This window comes from Meles meles, chromosome 2 (genome assembly GCF_922984935.1).
Source record: "Meles meles chromosome 2, mMelMel3.1 paternal haplotype, whole genome shotgun sequence".
Classification (NCBI taxonomy): domain Eukaryota; kingdom Metazoa; phylum Chordata; class Mammalia; order Carnivora; family Mustelidae; genus Meles; species Meles meles.
In genome coordinates, this window is record NC_060067.1 from 39,509,209 (window position 1) to 39,519,518 (window position 10,310).

Below are 10,310 nucleotides of genomic sequence, written 5' to 3' on the forward strand. Positions count from 1 at the left end.
CAGATTGCCTTGTTTCTCTGAATATGTGTTTTTATTAGACTCAGTAGAAGGCATTGTAATCACAGGAAGACAAAGGCTAAACTTAGAAGACTATTCATGCACTGGCCGAAAAATTACAAAATACATATACTACACTTTTGAAAGCCATATCATTTCTCCTCAAAGGAGCTTGAATGCAGTTAAGTGTTATCTAATGCGCTCACATTCTTTTGCCTTAAGGCAAAATGACTTTTGTTTTCTTTCGAATCTATAAAAATGGTTCACGTTTTGGCTTACTGTACTGATCCTGAATTTGGATCATTCTTTACTAATATTACAACTTAATCTACAATATGAAGTCTTGCCATTTCTGTCAGTGCTTCCAGTTAATGCCTGTAGGAGTAGCAAAATCTGCCCTTGAGCAAAAATTTCATTCATTTAAGAATGTCTACAAAAATGAGGCAAAAACTAAAAACACACCGTATTTGCAAGGATGAAATTTTTCTTTGTTTTGGAGACCTGTTTGCCAGTTAATCCATCTAGACTCCCATAAAACAATATGGAGGGCTCAGCCTTGCCACTGCTGCCCAGAGACTGCTGAGTCCACGTCTGTCCGGGGCCACCCACTCAGGACACAGAACATCCAGTCATGGATAAAAATGAGCTGGTGCAGAAAGCCAAACTGGGCGAGCAGGCTGAGCAATATGATGACATGGTAGCCTGCATGAAGTCTGTAACTGAACAAGGAGCTGAATTATCCAATGAGGAGAGGAATCTTCTCTCAGTTGCTTATAAAAATTTGTAGGAGCCCATAGGTCATCTTGGAGGGTCATCTCGAGTATTGAGCAAAAGATGGAAGGTGCTGAGAAAAAACAGCAGATGGCTCGAGAATACAGAGAGAAAACTGAGACCAAGCTAAGAGATATCTGCAATGATGTACTATCTCTTTTGGAAAAGTTTTTGATCCCCAGTGCTTCACAAGCAGAGAGCAAAGTCTTCTATTTGAAAATGAAGGGAGACTACTATCGTTACTTGGCAGAGGTTGCTGCGGTGATGCCATCTATGAAAAACCCACCGCAAATATCATTCTCAATGGAGAAAAACTGAAAGCTTTTCCGTTAAGGTCAGGAACACGGCAGGGATGTGCATTATCACCACTGCTATTCAACATACTACTAGAAGTCCTAGCCTCAGCAATCAGACAACAAAAAGAAATTAAAGGCATCCAAATCGGCAAAGAAGAAATCAAACTATCACTCTTCGCAGATGATATGATACTACATGAGCAAAACCCTAAAGACTCTACTCCAAAACTGCTAGAACTTGTACAGGAATTCAGTAAAGTGTCAGGATATAAAATCAATGCACAGAAATCAGGTGCATTTCTCTACACCAACAACAAGACAGAAGAAAGAGAAATTAAGGAGTCAACCCCATTTACAATTGCACCCAAAACTATAAGATACTTAGGAATAAACCTAACCAAAGTGGCTAAGAACCTATATGCAGAAAACTATAAAGTACTCATGAAAGAAATTGAGGAAGACACAAAGAAATGGAAAAATGTTCCATGCTCCTGGAATGGATTGGAAGAATAAATATTGTGAAAATGTCGATGCTACCTACATCAATTGCATACATAGATTGCATGTCGATGCAATCTACACATTTAATGCAATCCCTATCAAAATACCATCCATTTTTTCAAAGAAATGGAACAAATAATCCTAAAATTTATATGGAACCAGAAAAGACCTCGAACAGCCAAAGGAATATTGAAAAAGAAAGCCAAAGTTGGTGCATCACAATTCTGGACTTCAAGCTCTATTACAAAGCTGTCATCATCAAGACAGCATGGTACTGGCACAAAAACAGACACATAGATCAATGGAACAGAATAGAGAGCCCAGAAATAGACTCTCAACTCTATGGTCAACTAATCTTCGACAAAGCAGGAAAGAATGTCCAATGGGAAAAAGACAGCCTCTTCAATAAATGGTGCTGGGAAAATTGCATAGCCACATGCAGAAAAATGAAATTGGACCATTTCCTTACACCACACACGAAAATAGACTCCAAATGGATGAAGGACCTCAATGTGAGAAAGGAATCCATCAAAATCCTTGAGGAGAACACAGGCAGCAACCTCTTCGACCTCAGCTGCAGCATCTTCCTAGGAACATCGCCAAATGCAAGGGAAGCAAGGGCAAAAATGAACTATTGGGATTTCATCAAGATCAAAATCTTTTGCACAGCAAAGGAAACAGTTAACAAAACCAAAAGACAACTGACAGAATGGGAGAAGATATTTGCAAACCACATATCAGATAAAGGGCTAGTGTCCAAAATCTATAAGGAACTTAGCAAACTCAACACCCAAAGAACAAACAATCCAATCAAGAAATGGGCAGAGGACATGAACAGACCTTTCTGCAAAGAAGACATCCAGATGGCCAACAGACACATGAAAAAGTGCTCCACATCACTCGGCATCAAGGAAATACAAATCAAAACCACAATGAGATATCATCTCACACCAGTCAGAATGGCTAAAATTAACAAGTCAGGAAATGACAGATGCTGGTGAGGATGTGGAGAAAGGGGAACCCTCCTCCACTGTTGGTGGGAATGCAAGCTGGTGCAACCACTCTGGAAAACAGCATGGAGGTTCCTCAAAATGTTGAAAATAGAACTACCCTATGACCCAGCAATTGCACTACTGGGTATTTACCCTAAAGATACAAACGCAGTGATCCAAAGGGGCACGTGCACCTGAATGTTTATAGCAGCAATGTCTACAATAGCCAAACTATGGAAAGAACCTAGATGTTCATCAATAGATGAATGGATAAAGAAGAGTGGTATATATACACAATGGAATACTATGCAGCCATCAAAAGAAATGAAATCTTGCCATTTGCGACGACGTGGATGGAACTAGAGCGTATCATGCTTAGTGAAATAAGTCAATCGGAGAAAGACAACTATCATATGATCTCCCTGATATGAGGACGTGGGGATGGATGCAACATAGGGAGTTAGGAGGATAGGAGAAGAATAAATGAAACAAGATGGGATTGGGAGGGAGACAAACCATAAGTGACTCTTAGTCTCACAAAACAAACTGAGGGTTGCTGGGGGGATGGGGTGGTTGGGAAGGGGGAGCGGGGTTATGGACATTGGGGAGAGTATGTGCTATGGAGAGTGCTATGAAATGTGTAAACCTGGCAATTCACAGACCTGTACCCCTCGGGATAAAAATACATTATATGTTTATAAAAAAATAAAAAATAAATAAAAAATTAAAAAAAATAACAAATTGGGGTGCCTGGGTGGCTCAGTGGGTTAAGCCTCTGCCTTCGGCTCAGGTCATAATCTCGTATCGGGCTCTCTGCTTGGCAGGGAGCCTGCTTCCTCCCCTCTCTGGCTGCTGCTCTGCCTACTTGTGATCTCTCTCTCTCTCTCTGTTAAATAAATAAATTAAATCTTTAAAAAAAAACCTAACAAATTTGTATTGCTATCCAAAAGCTCATACAAGTAGAAAGGGAAACCCTCCCACTTAGGCAAAATCTGCATGCCTGCACACACACACACACACACACACACACACACCAAAAACAAAAAAACAAACAAAAAAACAATATTGAGGGATTTATAGCCATATATAGCAACCCTGTAATACTTGGAAAAAATAATAAACTGTCAGAAAAATCACATTTGACCAAGTCAGAAGTTACTTTTTCTTTTTCACCATGTTTATCCAGTTTTGTTTTCTCCCTACATTCATTCTCCTTTCATTGTTCCTCATGCTCATGATCTCTTTCTCTTCGTCTACAGCTTATTACCTTCACTTCCAGACTTTTCCTCACAGCATTTTCTTTCTATCTTCTAAGTATTAATTTCACTCACTATACTTAAATGATCCTTTACTTTAATATCTCCTTTTCTTTGGCTATTATACCCAATGATTTTATTAAGTGGAAGTAGGCTTGACTTTGAAACCAAGACAGAGAAGTACATGTTTTCTAATCTCAAACAAAGACAATATAATCATCTTGCCTTTTTCTGTATACCAGAGGAAAGGCATAGTAATGTACACATCAACATTTAATATCATTGATCTTTAAAAAATGGCAGATTTAATGCTCATAAAGAGATGTATTTTGTACTTTTTTCCTAAGTTGAGAAATGAAAAATTGTTTATATTTTATTTTCAAAGTGCTGCAATAAAAATTTCATGTCATAGTGCATAGAAATCGTGACCCTGATGACTCATATATAGAAAATTCATTGTTTAACTTTTAAATGGCATATCATCCTATTTGTTCTAGTGTACAATATTTGCTAGCTGTTAAATTGTTTTGAACTGTCACAGCTTTTTGTCTTCTTTAATATGGTAATAATCTAATATTATAGCTTTCTATTTCTTGAAAGTGAAGATACATTGTCTCCCTTCATGTTAATACAGATCAAAACATGCAAATAATAAGAAAAATCAGCTTATGTAATCTCACAGTTGAAAAAGATGCTAGTCATGTAAATAATACATGTTTAAAGCATTGTGCTCTATTAAACAGTTGTCTAATTCTCTTCTTCATTTTAGAGATGTAAAAACTGTGACCAGAGGAGGCTGAGGGATTCCTATGAATCACTCTGACAGTGATGTTGATGGATCAGAACTTACCTGTGCTGAATCCTTTATTTAGTAGATTTTGAAATCTCATTCTGTTTCAAAACAACAACAAAAACCGAAATGCATAAAAATAAAGACAAGGATTTAAAAATTCACTATGGAAATTTAATTGAGTACACTAATCAGTTGTTCTTATTCTGTAAAGCTGAACGCTTTACGGAGTTTGAACGAAGTTCAGCCTTTTCCAGTGTTCAATGACTGTGTGATGCTCATAAACAAGACCTAGAGATAAATAGTTGAAGAAGAATCCTATTGCACTGTGAATATGTTTGATACATTTGCCTATCCTCCCGGGATTTGAATATGGTTTAGATTTAGGAAAATATGTCAGCATTTTAAACTTAATTATGGATATAATGAATAAAATACCTTGAGAAACTATGCTAAGTCTTCATAATGCCCATTAGCCTACATCCACTTGATTTTACTAGAATGTTTGAGATTTCCTTTCAAGCTGTCTTTAAATGGAAAGCATCTTGAAATTATTCCATCTCATAAGTTCATAATTAATTAAATTTACTACTAAGATTTAGTACACATACTTTATTTGCATAACCATCTGCTACGTTTGCATAAACACAGTGCAGGATCTATAACTTACTTCCTGAAAGTACTGTACAACTTTTACGAAGAGCTGGTCCAGTGAGGGCTTGCCTAGCGTTTGCACAGTGATTGCATTTGAATTATCATGGAGGTGCTTTAATTCTAGTCTCTAGCCAGTCTAGTTATTTGACGGTGATAGATACTTATTTATTTTTCTTTTTTAGCATCTCCTACACCTTGGCAACAGCTTCAATTTTCAGTTGGAAATACAGCCCATTCTCAGTCCATGTTAACTACTGGCAGAAGGTGGTTATGTTTTATTTCTTAATTTTCTTAAACATTTTATTTATCTATTTGACAGAGAGAGAGAGGGAGAGCACAAGCAGGCAGAGCATTAGACAGAGGGAGAAGAAGAAGCAGCGTCCCTACAGAGCAAGGAGCCTGATGTGGGACTTGATCCCAGGACCCTGGGATTATGACGTGAGCCAAAGGCAGATGCTTAATCAACCGAACCACTCAGGCACTCTGGAAGTTTAGTTTTAGATGTGTGAAAATTAAGACATCTTTTTGATAACCATGTGGAGATGTCAAATAGATATTTGATCATATGTCCATAAGGTTGTAAGGAGTGATATGGTATGGAGATATAAATTTGAAAGATGGTAGTTAAAACATGAAGAATATGCTTAGAAAAACTAACACTCTATCTAGACACTAATATATCTGGGTAATATAATATTATCGCTATATACTAATGTTTAGAGATAGAAAAAAGGGAGAAGTGGGTAGAGGAAAATGAGAAAGTGCACCAACTCATAGGAAGAAAAGGAGGTGACTGAATTTCCAGTTGCTAAGTGAAGAAAGTTTGAAAGGAGGAGACGATGTTGAACTGGATCAGATGCTGTTGCTAAAACAAATGTAAATAACTGACCTCTGGATTTTGCAACATTAATGTTGGTCACACTTTAAAGATTTGTTTATTTATTTATTTGAGAAAGAGAACAAAAGCTGGAGGAGGGACAGAGGAAGGGGAAGAGAATCCCTGCTAAGTGGGGAGTCTATCCACGGTTCAATCCCAGGACCCTGAGATCATCACCCAAGCCAAAATCAGGAGTTGGCCACTTAACCAACTGAGCCACCTGGAGGCTTCACATTGGTCACATTTTAAATGTAGTTCTATAGGAGTGGTGAGGGCAAACCTCTATTTGAAATGGGTTTATAAGAGAGAATAGGAGAATAATAGAAGAAAACTGGAGAATAGGAGAAGAAAATTGGAGAAAACTCCTCTTTGAGAAGTTTGCTATAATAATAATATAATAATAATAAATCAATGGGACAGAAATACAGGTTGAAATGGGAGTTGAGACAGGAATTCTTATTAAGGTGGGAAGATCGGTTATCACATTTGTATATTGATAGGAGTAATCAAGCACCAGGGGAAACTGGAGATGCAGAATATGGCAGAATTTCTGCTGCAATGTTCTTGAGGCAGAAGAGAATGAAAGTTAATGGGGAAGTGGCTCATAAGTGGGCCCTCCATATAAATAGAAGATGAACTACAGTCATAGGTGCATGGATATGTATGAGTGTGTGGGCAAGAGCTTTTGTGTAATATCTGATTCAATATGTCCCTTGTAAAATTTGAACTAAGGTCAGAACTGATAATGAGAAGGGAATGACACCGGTGAAGAAATAGACAGAAAGAAGGTATGGGGTACTCAAGTGGAAGAATAAGATAGGATTTTTTTTTTCCCCCAGGCAGTATTAAAGAGCACTTGAGGTTATTGATAATGACATTTAATTGAAAATAGCCAGCACTGTTTTGTTTTGTTTTGTTTTAGGGGGTTATTTATTTTCCTCAGATATATTTACTTCTGGGGATACTGGCCTGAAGTAGCTTTACTGTTGAGTTTACGAGGCTTCTGTTTTAATCAAGCAGGTATCTCAAAAGAGAAAGGCAAACAAAGTTTTGCTGATGCATGCAAAACATTAATAACTGTTTAAGGAAAGAAATGAGGGAATAAGAATTTTAAGGGACAAAGAAGTGGGAAAGATGGGAAAATCAGTTATCACATTTGTATAACCTAGGGGTGCTTGGGTAGCTCAATCAGCTAAGCATCTGCCTTTGGTTTAGGTTATGATCTCAGGGTCCTGGGATCAAGTCCCGCTGGCATCAGGCTCTCTGCTCAGCAGGGAGTCTGCTTTTCCCTCTCCCTCTGACACTACCTCCTGCTTTCACTGTCTCTCTCTCTCTTCCTGTCTCAGATAAATAAGATCTTATAAAAATAATCAGTGTACCCTAGGCTTTGGTGGAGCCAAAGATTTGTTAGAATATGGAACTACAGGAAATTAGCTAAAAAATGAGAAGTGGTAGTTAGGTGGTTGAAGTCCAAAAATAAGATTATGAAGGGATTGCCGTTATTAATAAGAACATCTAAAGGAGGGAAGAGGATATGAACTCAGCCAATAGGTTATAAGGGAGGGAGGCTCCAGGACTAAAATTTTGGTGTGCAGAAGAGTGTGACAATGATCCAGGAAACATTAAAAAATGAGTGGTAGTACCTTGGAATATAGATGGATACAACGTTAGAGAGTCTGGAGACATGAAACTCAAAATTAAGCATAATTTTCTTATTTGTTTTAATATTGTCACTCCTCTTATTAGACAATAAACTGTATGAGGACACAAATGCTATGATTTTGTTACTACTCTAGCTTCATTACCTAGAAGAGTGTCTGAAGCATAGTCGTCATGCCTTTGTTGAATCAAATACATTATTGCAAAAATAAAAATCCAGAAGACAGAAATAGTTCATATATATATCATCTTGGATATGATATAAATTTGTTAAAGGTTGAATAGTGACTCAGAAAATAATAAGCAACTCTTCTTGGAAATGGTGAATCAGAAGAGGCTTCTGAGAACATGTGATTCATGAACTGAATTATTGGAATATGGTTAAGTGTTGTCAAGGCAAATGAAGAGGGTAGATGGGTTACTGGTATGCCACTAAAATAAAATTATAAAAGACAAGATATGTGAGAACAAGCATGAAATATTTTATACTTCTAAAAAGTGATTTTATTATTATTTTATAATAACAGTAGAGTCATTGAGAATAATTCAAAATATGACAAGGAAAAAGACAGTAATAGTTATAATCTTCTTATTCAGAAACAATCTTCGTTGTCAAATTGGTACTTATATATCTACATACACATATGAATGGATTTTTAAAATATCAATGGTGCTATGCATCAAAAAATTTTTCACGACTCATTTTCTTTTTTTTTTTTTAAAGATTTTATTTATTTATTTGACAGAGAGAGATCACAAGCAGACAGAGAGGCAGGCAGAGAGAGAGAGAGAGAGAGAGGAGGAAGCAGGCTCCCCGCCAAGCAGAGAGCCCGATGCGGGACTCGATCCCAGGACCCTGAGATCATGACCTGAGCTGAAGGCAGCGGCTTAACCCACTGAGCCACCCAGGCGCCCACGACTCATTTTCTATCTTTAAAAAAAAAAAGACTTTATTTATTTGACAGAGAGAGAGAGGGAGATCACAAGTAGGCAGAGAGGCAGGCAGAGAGAGGGGGGGAAGCAGGCTCCCTGATGAGCAGAGAACCCTACACAGGGTTGGATACCAGGACCCTGAGATCACGACCTGAGCTGAAGGCAGAAGCTTAACCCACTGAGCCACCCAGGCTCTCGGACTCATTTTCTATCTTAATACATAAAGATCTGCCTCATTATTTTTGACCAACAACATAATAGTGTGAAGGTTTTGGGTGGGAGGTATATAATTTACTCAAACATTTCTTAGTTCATTTTCCTTTAGGTGATTGTATTAGTTAGGTTTCTCCAGAGGGACAGAACCAATAAGGTATGCATATGTCCGCATATCTATACATGTATACCTACCTATATCTCTATTTCTTTCTTTCTTTCTAGAAAGAGAGAGTGCTTTATTTATTTTAAGGAATTGCCTCATGTGGTTGTGGGGACTGAGTCTGAAATCTGTAAGGGAAAACCTGCAGGTTCAAGACTCAGGATAGAGTTGATGTTGTAGTCTTGGATGACATCAGTCTTGAACAGAATTCCTTCTCTCAAGACAACACAGTATTTTCTCTTAAGGCCTTCAACTGATTGGATGAGACCCACCCATCTTACAGAGGGTAATCTATCTACTTAGAGTCTACTGATTTAAATGTTAATCACATCTGAAAAAAACCTTCACAGCAGCACCTAATGTTTGACCAAAAACTGTGTACCATGGCTTAACCAATATGCTATATAAAATTAACCATCATAGTGGTTTATAATTTAGTTACCATTATAATCAATGTATAGAATTATCTTTTTAGGTATGATACAAATATCTATAGAGTATCTTGGAGGTATGACATAGTTATTTTTATTATTATTAAATAATATAATAATATACTATTATAATACTTTAAGATTTTTTTAAAAAGTTGAATTGCTAGGAAAAGATGTTATGTGTTAAATATGAAATATACTGTCATCCAAAAATGCTGTATCAATGTACATTTTAACAGTTTAATTCAAACATTTAAGGATTTTCCAGTAATTCTAACTACTAACCAGAGAAAGTATGATTTCATTTATTCACTGTTCAATATAATATATAATTATTGAGTTCCTTCTCTTCTTTAGACACTAGGGAACAAATCATATAATTAAGCCATTGTCCTCAAGGAGCTTAAATCTAGTGGGGAAATTCACACAATCAGATAATTATAAATGAATAGAAAGTGCTATCATAAATGTCTGCATAGAATATTACAGCAGCATGCAGTAAGAACCTTCTAACTTCTCTTACTTAGAGTTTGGGAGGAAGGGACATCTGAATTGAAACTAAAAAATTGGGAAAGAGTCTATTAAAAGATAAAGGAACAACCTTTTATTTTTATTTTTATTTCTTTTTTAAAGATTTTATTTATGTATTTGACAGGCAGAGATCACAAACAGGCAGAGAGGCAGGCAGAGAGAGAGGAGGAAGCAGGCTCCCTGCGGAGCAGAGAGCCCAATGCAGGGCTTGATCCCAGGACCCTGGGATCATGACCCAAGCCAAAG

At 37.0% G+C, this 10,310-nt stretch overlaps 1 pseudogene; it reads left to right on the top strand.

Moving 5' to 3' along the window:
* The first annotated feature begins 581 nt into the window (after window positions 1-581).
* LOC123936820 lies at window positions 582-4,898 on the top strand (annotated as a pseudogene).
* Window positions 4,899-10,310: the final 5,412 nt, after the last annotated feature.